Source organism: Platalea leucorodia (assembly GCF_965183815.1).
Source record: "Platalea leucorodia genome assembly, chromosome: 1".
In the NCBI taxonomy this organism is placed as follows: domain Eukaryota; kingdom Metazoa; phylum Chordata; class Aves; order Pelecaniformes; family Threskiornithidae; genus Platalea; species Platalea leucorodia.
In genome coordinates, this window is record NC_138823.1 from 30,025,802 (window position 1) to 30,038,222 (window position 12,421).

At 41.9% G+C, this 12,421-nt stretch overlaps 1 long non-coding RNA gene across 1 annotated transcript; it reads right to left on the reverse strand.

Moving 5' to 3' along the window:
* Nucleotides 1-5,633: 5,633 nt before the first annotated feature.
* On the reverse strand, nucleotides 5,634-11,897 carry LOC309596840. The gene is made up of 3 exons (XR_014229634.1): nucleotides 11,020-11,897; nucleotides 10,813-10,924; nucleotides 5,634-10,135 (listed from the first exon to the last, which is right to left on the reverse strand). It is a non-coding gene; the product is annotated as an uncharacterized lncRNA (long non-coding RNA).
* Between the last annotated feature and the right edge of the window lie 524 nt (nucleotides 11,898-12,421).

A 12,421-nucleotide genomic window follows, 5' to 3' on the forward strand; every position in this document is an offset into this window, starting at 1 on the left:
TGGCCAAAAAGAATAATCTCAGGGTAGAAAATTTCCTGTCAGTTACCTTGAGAAAGTAATACAGTCATTGCCATGTCTTTTTCTTCAGTTGGTTCCTCTGTGCTTGGTTTGCTATATTCAAGAGCTTTTATTGTATAACTGACATATTCAAACATTTCTATTTGTCTCTCTCTAGTATATTATTCTTTTATTGCTTTCAGTGGATAATGAAACCATGGCCTAGCCCATAATAAGCCCAGGTGTGGAACATCAAACTGAAAAAAAAAGAGATAAAATGCATAATATGCCTTTAAAGTTTATAAACTCCAAGCTTTCTTCAGCACATGTTTATAGATGAATACTTTAAATATTTTAGCATAAGAAAGTGTTAGGATTGACACTGTCATAGAGTCCCAATTAGAACAAGCCATTCAGGCTGAATAGATAAAATATGAATGACTGAGTTTTCATTGAGCATTATGAATCTGTTGAAAAAAGCTTGAGTTTTATCAAAAAAAGGCATAAGGAACATGGCTTGTGGCACTTCATCTTCTATGACATGAAACAAACAGCACATAAACAGTGACAGAAGACTTGCTGGTGCATGGTTATAGCTGCTGGTGTCCATACTGTGTAGCACTTATCAGAGGCCGTGGTTGCTTCAGTTCCAGGGTCTATCTTTACGTGCTATAAATAACCACAAAGTTGACCATCATCTTCTTCCACAGTGTCTGATTATGTGCCATACAACAGATCAAGTGTTTCTTGTGCTTACACCATCTGGGTTACATTTGTCTCATGGTTATTTTGCCATCAGTGAACTTACCAGAGATTTTCTCTATCCAGCACAACTAAGAACAAAATCTCAGGTATATCTACTCTTGCCTGCTGTCCCCTAGGAAAACAGGTTTGAACTGGCCGCAGAGTATCTTTTTTGTTTTTTGTTTTTTTTTTTGTTTGTTTTGTTTTGTTTTGTTTTGTTGTTTTTTTTTTGTTTGTTTTGTTTTTTTTGTTTTTTTGTTTTTTGTTTTTCTTGATGCTGTGGTTGTAGTAAGAGATTTAACTAGGTGGTCTGGATGTAGGAGGCACAGATGACCAGTGAGGGTAGGTGGAAAAAAGCACTGAAAAAATATTGACAGACATCTTTGACAGAACAGCTCCTATGAGAACACCAGCAGGAGTCAGAGCAGACACAGAGCCACAGTCATAAAAAGGAATTTAAGGTGTATGCATTTCCTGGACCACATTTTAAAGCCCAAACTCATGGAGCACCACAAATGGCTCTCTGTGAAGGAATTCTGTGACACTGGTGTAGTTTATGGTCATGAGAAAAAGCCTAGATTTTGTGTGAAAAAAAACTCTACAGAACTTATAACTGGTGGAAGGGCTAAATAAAGGACCTTTGATTGAGACATGGGAACAGAGGTAGACAGGCTCTAATTTGGTCATAGCATTTATATTCGGTGAAATTCCATTGCTACAAATCCCCGTTGTATGCCAGTTTTCACTGTTAAATCTGTTTTTATTAACATGGAAAATGAAATAATCTCAAGTCCCTGGAGTAATCTGCCCAGTGTTTCACATACACGTGCAATATTTTCAGATTTGCCGAAAGAAAAATAATATGTGCTTGTCTGGAACACTCTCTTGCCTAGCTCCATCCTGCAGTGATTAATTACAGTTGCATTTCAGTCCCTTGAAACAGAGGATTTATAATAGAAATACTGCGCAGCATGCCACTTTTGTCAACCCTGCATATCCAGACCCGGCTTGTTGCAGCAGGTTTCACTTACATCTTAAAAAGCCTTGCAAGAGCTGAAACTGTTGAGGATATTTTCAACCTTATAAGTCTGCAGAGATCTTGAGTCATAGTCTTCATAAGGCTGGTGGTATATACAGCAGCATGCAGGAGAAAAGCTCTGTGGTGCAAAGCTGTCTGCTTAAGCAGAGGCTGCATGAGCGATCATGTTACTATCTGGGTCTCACCCAGATTCTCTTGACTGCTTCAAAGGGCCAAGAGCCCTCATTCTCTCAAGCATGTCTCTATTGCTCTTGCAATCAGTAGCTCATTTCTGACTGCTGGGAAGTAAGAATAGTCTCATAGTTAATGTATGAGCCTTGGGTTTTATTTCTGATTGTACAGAATACGACTTTGGAGGTCACTTTTATTTCTGTGTTTGCTTTTATTTCCTCCATTGTAAAATGCAGGCAATAGTTAGCTATTCCAAATGCTTTGATTTTATCCACACTGCTGCCCAGAGCACTGAAGAAACTCAGTTAGACAGGAAAACAGAAAAACACAGCAAAACAGACAGGGGAATCATAACCTGCTAACCATAACAAAGGAGCAAGTTGCTGTCCCTCAGCTACTCTGCTGTAGGTTGCCCCTATATTGCTTTGGCAGTAGCTTTTTTCTTGTCACACAGAGTGCGACTGCTGCTTTACAGTGCCATGGTTATCCCAGGGTCTGTATTTTTGAGATAGGGACCATGAGATGGTAATCTATACTGAGAGTACATGGTAGGTCTAGATCACTGTACTGGGGTCCTAACTGAGAATGGAGGGAAAGTGAACGTTGTTGTATGAGACCTGAACTAAAGTACAGGGTGGTGTCAGTGGTACTTGCTGAATGAATTCTGCGCTTGAATTTCAGGGCCAGAGGGACGAGAGACTGAAAAGTGTGGGTGACAATTATCTGTCTCTTGAACACCTCTCTTCCCTACTGGAACCCTGACATATAGTCAGCTTTAAATATGCCTCAGCAATTTTTTTCCTACTAAATGAAAAGGAAGGTGCTGGAGGGTTTTCAGACTCCAAGAAGGACTGATACTTTCATAGAATCACAGAATCATAGAATAGTTTGGGTTGGAAGGGACCTTTAAAGGTCATCTAGTCCAACGTCCCTGCAAGGAGCAGGGACATCTACAACTAGATCAGGTTGCTCAGAGCCCCCTCCAGCCTGACCTTGAATGTTTCCAGGGATGGGGCATCTACCACCTCTCTGGGCAACCCATTCCAGTGTTTCACCACCTTCAGTGCAAAAAATGTCTTCCTTATATCTAGTCTAAATCTACCTTCTTTTAGTTTAAAACCATTAGCCCTTGTCCTATTGCAACAGGCCTTACTAAAAAGTTTGTCCCCATCTTTCATACAAGCCTCCTTTATATATTGAAAGACTGCAATAAGGTCTCCCCAGAGCCTTCTTTTTTCCAGGCTGAACAACCCCAACTCTATCAGCTTTCCTTCATAGGAGAGGTGTTCCATCCCTCTGATCATTTTCAAGGCCCTCCTCTGGACCTGCTCCAACAGGTCCATGTCCTTCCTGTGCTGAGGGCTCCAGAGCGGGATGAAGTACTTCAGGTGAGGTCTCACCAGAGTGGAGCAGAGTGGCTGAATCACCTCCCTCAACCTGCTGGCCATGCTTCTTTTGATGTGGCTCAGGATACAGTTGGCCTTCTGGGCTGTGAGCGCACATTGTTTGCTCATGTCCAGCTTTTCATCCACCAGTACCGAAGTCCTTCTCCTCAGGCCTGCTCTCAGTCCCTTCATTCCCCGGCCTGTATTGATACCAGGGGTTGCCTTGACCCAGGTGCAGGACCTTGCACTTGTCCTTGTTGAATCTCATGAGGTTCACACGAGCCCATTTCTCCAGCTTGTCCAGGTCCCTCTGGATGGCATCCCATCCTCCAGGCATGTCAACCACACCACTCAGCTTGGTGTCATCTGCAAACTTGCTGAGGGTGCACTCAATCCCACTGTCTGTGTCACTGATGAAGATATTAAACAGCACTGGGCCCCATATGGACCCCTGAGGGACACCACTTATCATGGATCTCCATCTGGACATTGAGCCGTTGACCTCTGGATGCGACCATTCCACCAATTCCTCATCCACTGAACAGTCCATCCATCAAATCCATATCTCTCCAATTTAGAGAGAAGGATGTTGTGGACGACAGTGTCAAAGGCCTTACAGAAGTCCAGATAGATGACATCCGTAGTTCTTCCCTCGTCCACTGATGCAGTCACTCCATCATAGAAGGCCACTAGGTTGGTCAGGCAGGACTTGCCCTTGGTGAAGCCATGCTGGCTCTCTCAAATCACCTCCCTGTCCTCCACGTGCCTTAGCATAGCTTCTAGGAGGACCTGTTGCATGATCTTCCCAGGCACAGAAGTGAGAATGACAGGTCAGTAGTTCGCAGGGTCCTCCTTTTTACCCTTTTTAAAAATGGATGCAATATTTCCCTTTTTCCAGTCCCCAGGGACTTCACCTGACTGCCATGACTTTTCAAGTATCATGGCGAGTGGCTTGGCAACTACATCAGCTAATTCCCTCAGGACTCTGGGATGCATCTCATCAGGTCCCATAGACTTATGTATGTTCAGGTTCCTCAAGTCATCATGAACCTCATCTTCTCTTACCGTAGGAGGGACTTTGCTCCCCAAGTCCCCATCTTGCAGTCCATCCACTCAAGAGGTATGGGAAGTTTGCTTTCCTAAAATTCAAGGTCCTGACTTTACTCTTCACCTGTCCCATATCCCTCAGGACTGCAAACTCCATCAGTGCATGATCACTGCAGTCCATGCTGCCTCCAATCTTGATGTCACCCATTAGCTCATTTGTGTTGGTGACCAACAGGTCCAGTATTGCATCCCCTCTGGTAGGGCTGTCTATTACCTGGCTTAAGAAGTTATCCTCAATGCATTCCAGGAGTCTCTTGGATTGCCTATAGCTCGCTGTGCTACTTTTCTGGCAGATGTTGGGGTCGTTGAAGTCCCCCAGCAGGACGAGAGCCTGCAAGCGTAATGCCTCCTGTAGCTGGAGTAAGAAGGCTTTGTCAATAGGCTCCCCTTGAGAGAGGCCTGTAGGAGACACCAACCACAAGGTTCCCTTTGTTGCCTTCATCTCTAATTCTTACCCATAAGTTTTCAACCTGCTCGTGGTTATTCTTCAGAGACAGCTCTTCATACTCTATCCATTTCTTGATGGAGAGGGCAACGTCTCCGCCTCTCCTTCCTCACCTGTCCCTTCTGAACAGCTTGTAGCCATTGATAGCCACACTCCAGTCATGGGATTCATCCCACCAAGTTTCAATAATGGCAATTAAGTCATAGCTTTGTAGCAGCATGGTGACTTCCAACTCCTCCAGTTTGTTGCCCATGCTGCATGCATTGATGTAGAGGCACTTCAGCTGGGCTGTCAGCCATGTCACTTTCTTAGATGGTGTCACTGCAGGTTGCGCATGTCAATACAGTTTTCCCTTTGTGATGTTTTTTCATGCTGCCAACATTCACAAATTATTTCTAGTTGAAAAATAATATATCTAAGAACCACCTCTTAGAAGGAAATTGTTATTTTTCCCTATCTTAAGGGAAAATGCTATTGGAATTAAAAAGAATGAAAATGTCTTAAACTTCTCTTTATATTTGATTAGTTTTCTTTCTTTGCATTTAATTGTATGCCTTTAGCACTCTTTACTTGGGATGTTCAGACCAATGTAGGTCAAAATCCTCTTATTGATTAGCAGGCGTCACTGTGAATACACACTAATAACACTGGGGCTCCATGGAGACATAAATATCTGTCTGCCTACACTGCACTGCAGAAATAACAGGTTTAGTCAGTTTTGCTTTTTCTCTTATTATTTTCTAGCCCCTGCTTACACGGTAGCATAAGTTTTAACAAAATGTTCAATTTTCTTAGCTGGCAGTACAAGCAGAGAACAGATTTTGAAACTAGATGGAAGAAGTGTAATAACTTTTTCAGATACCCATAATTAGCTAGGTCACAAGACGTGCATAGAGCATGTACCTATTTCTGTCAATACCCTGCTACCTTAAAGTTAGGCTCTTAAAGTTATTCCTGAATCATTCATTAAACGAAGATTAGACTTGCTGTCTTACCTAATCAAGCTTGCAGGCTTGAATTTCCTAAGGGTCTGGTGTCATTAGCTCTTCAGTCACTGGGAATGCAATGACTAGGAGCGATGGCTGTCTATGACAGGCCTGCTTTTTACTTGCCTCACTATCCCTCTTGAGCAATTAGCTTCATTTGTGTCCTTGAAACATCTTTTAATAAAGCTTTTTTTCAACTCTAGTGGGAATCTCTAGTTCCTGTAAGCAACCATAAGCAAATGTATGGTATCTGAAATGCATGGTATTTTTTGCTAGAGCAGACAGAAGACACAGTTTTTCCCTATTATTAGTAGTGAACATGTCAAAAGGTACAGTTTTGGTCAAAGTGCAAAGGGTTGAAGACAAAGATAAAGCAACTACTAACTAAATACAAAATATTTTGTTTGGCTTGATGTGGATTATTTGTTTTGGATGATAATTAGTATATTGGTTTTCTATTTCATATCCTCTCTAAGACAAATGGTCTCAGAATGACAAAAATAAACACTTTTTCCAAGGTTTATATTACTGAAAGCACAATACACTGTAGGAAGAAAAGCTTTTCCTTCTCATGAATTTGGGCTGACATTTATCATGCAGCCAGATATATTGCAGTAGTTAGATATGAGGCTCAGGATCTAATAAAACATTATTCATATATTTTGTTATTATCACATAACTTTATTAAACACAGTATGGTGGTCTCATGACAGACCAGGTCATTATTACACTGACTTAATTATTCCTCAGAATGAAAATAATCTCAATATTCCACAATCTTAGACTTTTTTCCTGTTTGTTTGCTATTTTTCTTTTGAAAGGCAGATATTTTTACAGTCCCTTCTCTTCCTTTAACCTAGATAGCTGCTCAGTGTTTGCAAAATCCTCTGAGAAATAAGAATGCATTTTCATATGGGAATGATCTGACATTTCCATTTACCTGGGGACTTTACAAAGATTAGATAACTAAATGGAAATAGAACTTTACTGAACAGAAATTAAGAGCTGGATCCTGCAAATAACTTAAGAGCATGGCCAGCATTCTTCACATGAACAGTCCCACCAGCCCAGCTCACTCTCATTCAGACAGAAGCCATCTCTGGAGTGACAAATGGAGACAGAGATTTCAGCAAGGCTACATTTACCCCATTACCTGCTAGACTGTGAGCTTGTAAGATATATGGAAAGTCAAGGTCCTAGTATGGAGGCTGAGGCCACGCGGAGACCATCTGTTACACAGCGCTTCATTGGTGACCTCTGTATTGATTCTATAGGGCACTCTGGCAGCCTTGAAAAGCGGGAGCTTGCACCATTCATGGTTTACTTGTCCTTTAGCCACTACAATATTTGTAAATTCAAAACTGGTATACGGCCAGAAAATAGCCCTCCATACATGTGCTATGCTAATGGGAGTAGTGTAGTCCTCATTTCATCTTCACATCTTTGGGGAGCATCTGCAAAGCTGGAGAAAAATGAACAGCATTTCCTCTAGCCACCTTTACTACAGGTGATTCCTCCATCTTATCCCCTTCCCACTATTCCTCGGGATAAACCCCTAAACCGAAATCCAAAGGAATAGGACACCTGACCTTTCAGGTATTCAGCCTCCTAACTCCACTACTCATGGAAGGAGAATGTCCTTTCCTGTGCAGGGAGTGTGGCAAGTCAATTGAACTTCGATTAATGGATGGGATTACTCATGCCAGTGATTAGTCACATCAGAGTTTTCATGATCAGATAATTTTTTATATTGCTTCCCCCACACCCTTGATGGTGTGACGAATTCTTCTCCAGAAAGAGAAAGGCAGAGCAGAACATGATATTTAAGAAGTCAGAGCAGGGGCATTTTACTCATTCTGGAATAACTGCATTTTTGATCTGTAGGCTTTAACATTCATTGAGTGCTTGTTTATGTCTCTAAAATAATTTAAAATACTTCAGTTTCAAAATGCTGCCTGGGTATGATTTCCATTACTAGTCAAAAAGCATTTAAGAGAGTCTGATGCACTTCTACAGAGAGTAGGAGGAAAAGATGTTTACCACCCTCTTCTAAGTGGATCTGCAAAATGCTGTCCTTTCAAACATCTCTCAGGAACACATTCTGAGTGAGGATGGTATTTCTTTCAAGCTTTGTTTTTATCTTCTTTTCCTGCAAAATGCTGCTCTTGTTTTCTTTAATATTTCTATCTTCCTTCTCAAGGCATGGTTATTAATGACAAAAACAACCAAAAGACACGTTCAGTGCAAGTATCTAGAGGCCTTTCGGTTTTGATTTTGATTCAAGGAATATATTATTTAAGACTGTCATTTAAGAATAATGTAATTAAACCAGTTATAGTGACTTTTGGAAGAAACACAATCAATAAAGCAGTGAAGAGATGCATCATCCAAATTACAATATCCTGCATCATCTGATGTATCATCCTATTAAATAATCTCATGTTCTTCTTCTTATTTCAAGTTCAAGTCAGCTGGTTGAAGAGGAATTTAGGCAGAGGAAAGAGAAGTTCTTCCCTGACCTTTGAGTAACTCCAAAAAAGTATTCTGCTGCTACACAGGATCATTGGCTACCCTTCCTCCTGTTTTTGGAAAGGGCATTCCGCTTCCACCATCCTTGCCTGCTTAGGTGCACTGAAGGAGGCCCAGCTGTGGAGTAGAGCGAGAGGGAAGGTCCCATGGGTCCTTACACTAGACTGCTTTTACCTCTCTATATGGGGTGGCACATGATCAGCAAAGAGAATCCTTACTGGTCATGGGTTCCACTTCTTACACTGATGAACCCTGCAGGTGGAGTCCTCCCACCTTACTGCACTGAGCTGAACCTTTGGACTTGGCCTTTGGGCTAGTAGATCAGTGTCCAGAAGAGAAAGCCTAGCTCTGCTTTCTGTGAAACCTGTCAGCCTTGGCATGTCTGTTGTGCCTCTCAGAGTCACCCTTTGTGTAGCGCTGCAGACAAAGATTTCTGTCTGTGTTATCCCTGGTCCAAGACACCCAAGTGTCACCTAAACCTTTTCCCTGTTTGATCTTGGGGCTTCCCAGACAGAAGACGACAACAAAGCTGGTGAAAGGGCTGGAAGGCATGTCCTATGAGGAGCAGACAAGGACTTTGGGCTTGTCTAGTTTGGAGAAAAGGAGGCTGAGGGGTGACCTGATTGCTCTCTACAGCTTCCTGAGAAGGAGAACCAGAGAGGGAGGTGCTGATCTCTTCTCCCGGGTATCCAGTGATAGGACACATGGGAATGGTTCAAAGCTGCATCAGGGGAGGTTTAGTCTGGACATTAGGAAGCATTTCTCTACCAAGAGGGCGGTCAGACACTGGAACAGGTTTCCTAGAGATGTGGTCGATGCCCCAAGCCTGTCAGTGTTTAAGAGGCATTTGGACAATGCTCTTAATAACAAGCTTTAAGTTGGTCAGCCCTGAATTGGTCAGGCAGTTAGACTAGGTCATCATTGTAGGTCCCTTCCAACTGAAATAATCTATTCTGTTCTAGTACTTTGCAGCAAATTTTCCAGGTCCTTGAATACTGAGTGATGTTACAAGACTCATTAAAACCTACCCCTCAAGAAAAATATGTAGTTAATATCCACCTTTCTGCTCTAGTCACTTGTTTATTGCATATTGTCTCAATGCATTTATTCTCTGTTTCAGGGTGTGAGTTCAAAAGAGCAATGACTGCGTCTTGTCATACATATATACAGGCCTCATACCACGCAAAATTACAAAAACAGGGCTTATATATTGCCTTTTTCAAAATGTCCTGAGGATATCTTTTTATTGTTTAATATGCTGCAGTGCATTGACATCCTCACTGGACAAAACTGACTCTATTCTGGGATTACAAGCAACACAGCTGCGCCATGTTAGCACTGAGCCGTGCTGAGAATCTGGGTCCATCAGCTCAGGAAACAGCTGCATTGCTTCGAGCTCTGAACTAAAGTGAGCATCCTGAAGAGCTCGATGTTGGATGAACAGAAGAGTTTGGGGAATCACTACACTGTAGTTCACACTGGGATGGGGTTGTACCCAAAATGGCTTTGGTTTGTGGCTTGATTAAAAAAATAGTGAGACTTGTGGTCTAAAATTAGTCAGGGGTCCCTGAAAAGTTTTGTCATCATACCTTTCACTGTTTGGTATGGAGCCATGATGGCTTCAAGCATGCGCCCATTGCACTCATACCTTAAGGAAGTTGGTGGCTGGGGGGTCTCATGGCCTGAGTGAATCATTGCCGGCATCAAGGCAGCACAGCTCTTTACCATCATACTGAAAGCGAAAGGGGACAGCAGTGGAGCGTTCAGTTGCCAAATAGACTTAAAGTATATCAAACACTCAGTGTAAGCAACTGTCACCAGGTGCTACGTGACTGTATGAGATGCTGTGGTTTGGAAGAGGAAGTGGCTGACGTTAGAGGACCCATGGGAATTTTTCAAGAAAGCCACTGCCTGTACTTTCATCACTGCTTGTTTCTATGATACTGGATTAGACACAGCTGTTGCTTGTAGGGCTTTTCTTTGAAGAGTTAGAAAATCCTAAAGCTGTCATTTAGTGAGTGATACTCTTCTGTGAACTATCTGGACTTCTATAAATATTGCTGACTCCATGCAGGGCATTATTATCTAATCTCCCACGAAACATCTCTAATCACAGTCTACCCGCCCATGTCAATCTAGGACACATCCAACCCTTAGAAATAGCAGTGGAGAAATCATAAAATGTTCTAACACATGGAGTTGGCAGACAAGTGCGAGACAAGATCACAAACTGTGCAAAATGAACAGTTTGCAAGTGAACGTGCTTCTCTCTTTCCCCCATTAAAGTGCTGGCTGAGTATCTTACGATGACTTCAAATTAACACAGCAGCCTTCTTTCTTTTCTTTTTTTTTTCTTGTAAATAAATTTCCCTTTAAACAGAGCTGCCTACTTAACAGTAACACAATTACCTGCAGTGGATCATCTTCTGTTCCATGACCAAAGTGGTCTCTTCTTTTTCATTATGAATTCAGTTGAAACAGGTTTGAGTGTGTTGTTAGAATGGGTGTTGTTTTAAATCTGCTGTGGAACAATTGCAAGGCCTAATTATAACCTCTTCATACAAGCAAATAGTGGAGAATAGAGGTCAGGACAAAGAACAGGTTTGTTCTATTCACCTTTATCTTAATTCAAGTCACCATTCAGGAAATGAATCACAAATGCCAGGGAAATTGTTGTCTTCATTTCTGGGTTGGCCTTAATATATACGTCTTCCTTGAAAAGGCTATCCATTGCACAAGAGCCTAACTGCAAAGTCTGAATTTGTGATAAGCCCATGTACCATTTTATGCTGGAGATAGATAGGTTTTTGTGAGGATTTTGGGGGGTGGTTCTCCAAGTTTGTTCACTTAAAGAAAAAAAAAAAAAGAAAAATGAAGAATGGTGTTCCCTTGTAGACCACATAGGTAAGACATACAGCAGGCTCTCCCCGTATGCCATGTATATGACTTATGAACACCAGCTTTCATTGTCTGGCTGAATACAAAAGTACTTCATATTCAGCAAAGGCAAACATATGGCACTGGCAACATTCCAGGTAAACAGGCTCCTGCAAACAAGATGATAAATATATGGCTGATCTTGGTCGTCTTTGCTGTTACTTATTATTTATGAAGCAACCTTGAAATGCAATGGAGTATGAGATACGGAACTTTTTATTGCAGCAGTGGCTAGAACTTCGCAGGCATTTCCAGGTTTTTACCCTAGTCATTAGGCAGAAGTTTGCATTCTCTGTCACATACCAGCCGGGGTACTATTTAAGCTGTGCAGGTACCAATGAGATTACCACTTCTCAGAAAGTCTTATTACCTAGTAGTCAGGGTATCATAGTTGTCAAGATATGGGTTTAAAATTTGAAAATCTGAGGCTCTTATATCATATTTTTTAATTTTAGGAGTGCCATAACATGTAATCATTATGCAAAGAGTAAGGGTTGCTACCTTTGAGAGCAAGTTCTGGCATACATGCACAGTTCCAAGAAAGAGTTTAGTGTTTGCGGCTGCTAACAAGCACTTCAGCTTCAGCAGAAGAATGCTACCTGCCGAAATAAGTGGATCATAAGCCTGTAAGTCTCCATCCTTGGAGGTACTCAAATGCCATTTGGGCATGATCCTGGGCAACCTGCTCTAGGTGGCCCTGCTTGAGCAGAAGGGTTGCACCAGATGACCTCCAGAGATCCCTTCCAACCTCAGCCATCCTGTGATTCTGCAAGATGTTTCCTCTTGGCTTGCTCCAGCAGCTTTAAGCCACAATGTATTGCATCTATAATTCTAATTTTAGAGGTGTAACCTCCCTTGCATTGTTTAGGGGACACATTTGTAGCACTCAGGCCTGCAAGTGACACTTAAGAGGCAGAAAAGTATTCAAACCACTCAACATGAAGAACTTGAATTAGTCAGCATAGTTGTTGTAGGAGGAGACAAGTACCTTCATAGCTCCATTCAGCAAAGCTGAATTTAGAACAAATGACCTGTGGCAAAGGAACACTTTGTTCTTCTGTCCTGGTTTTGGGGTTTGGGT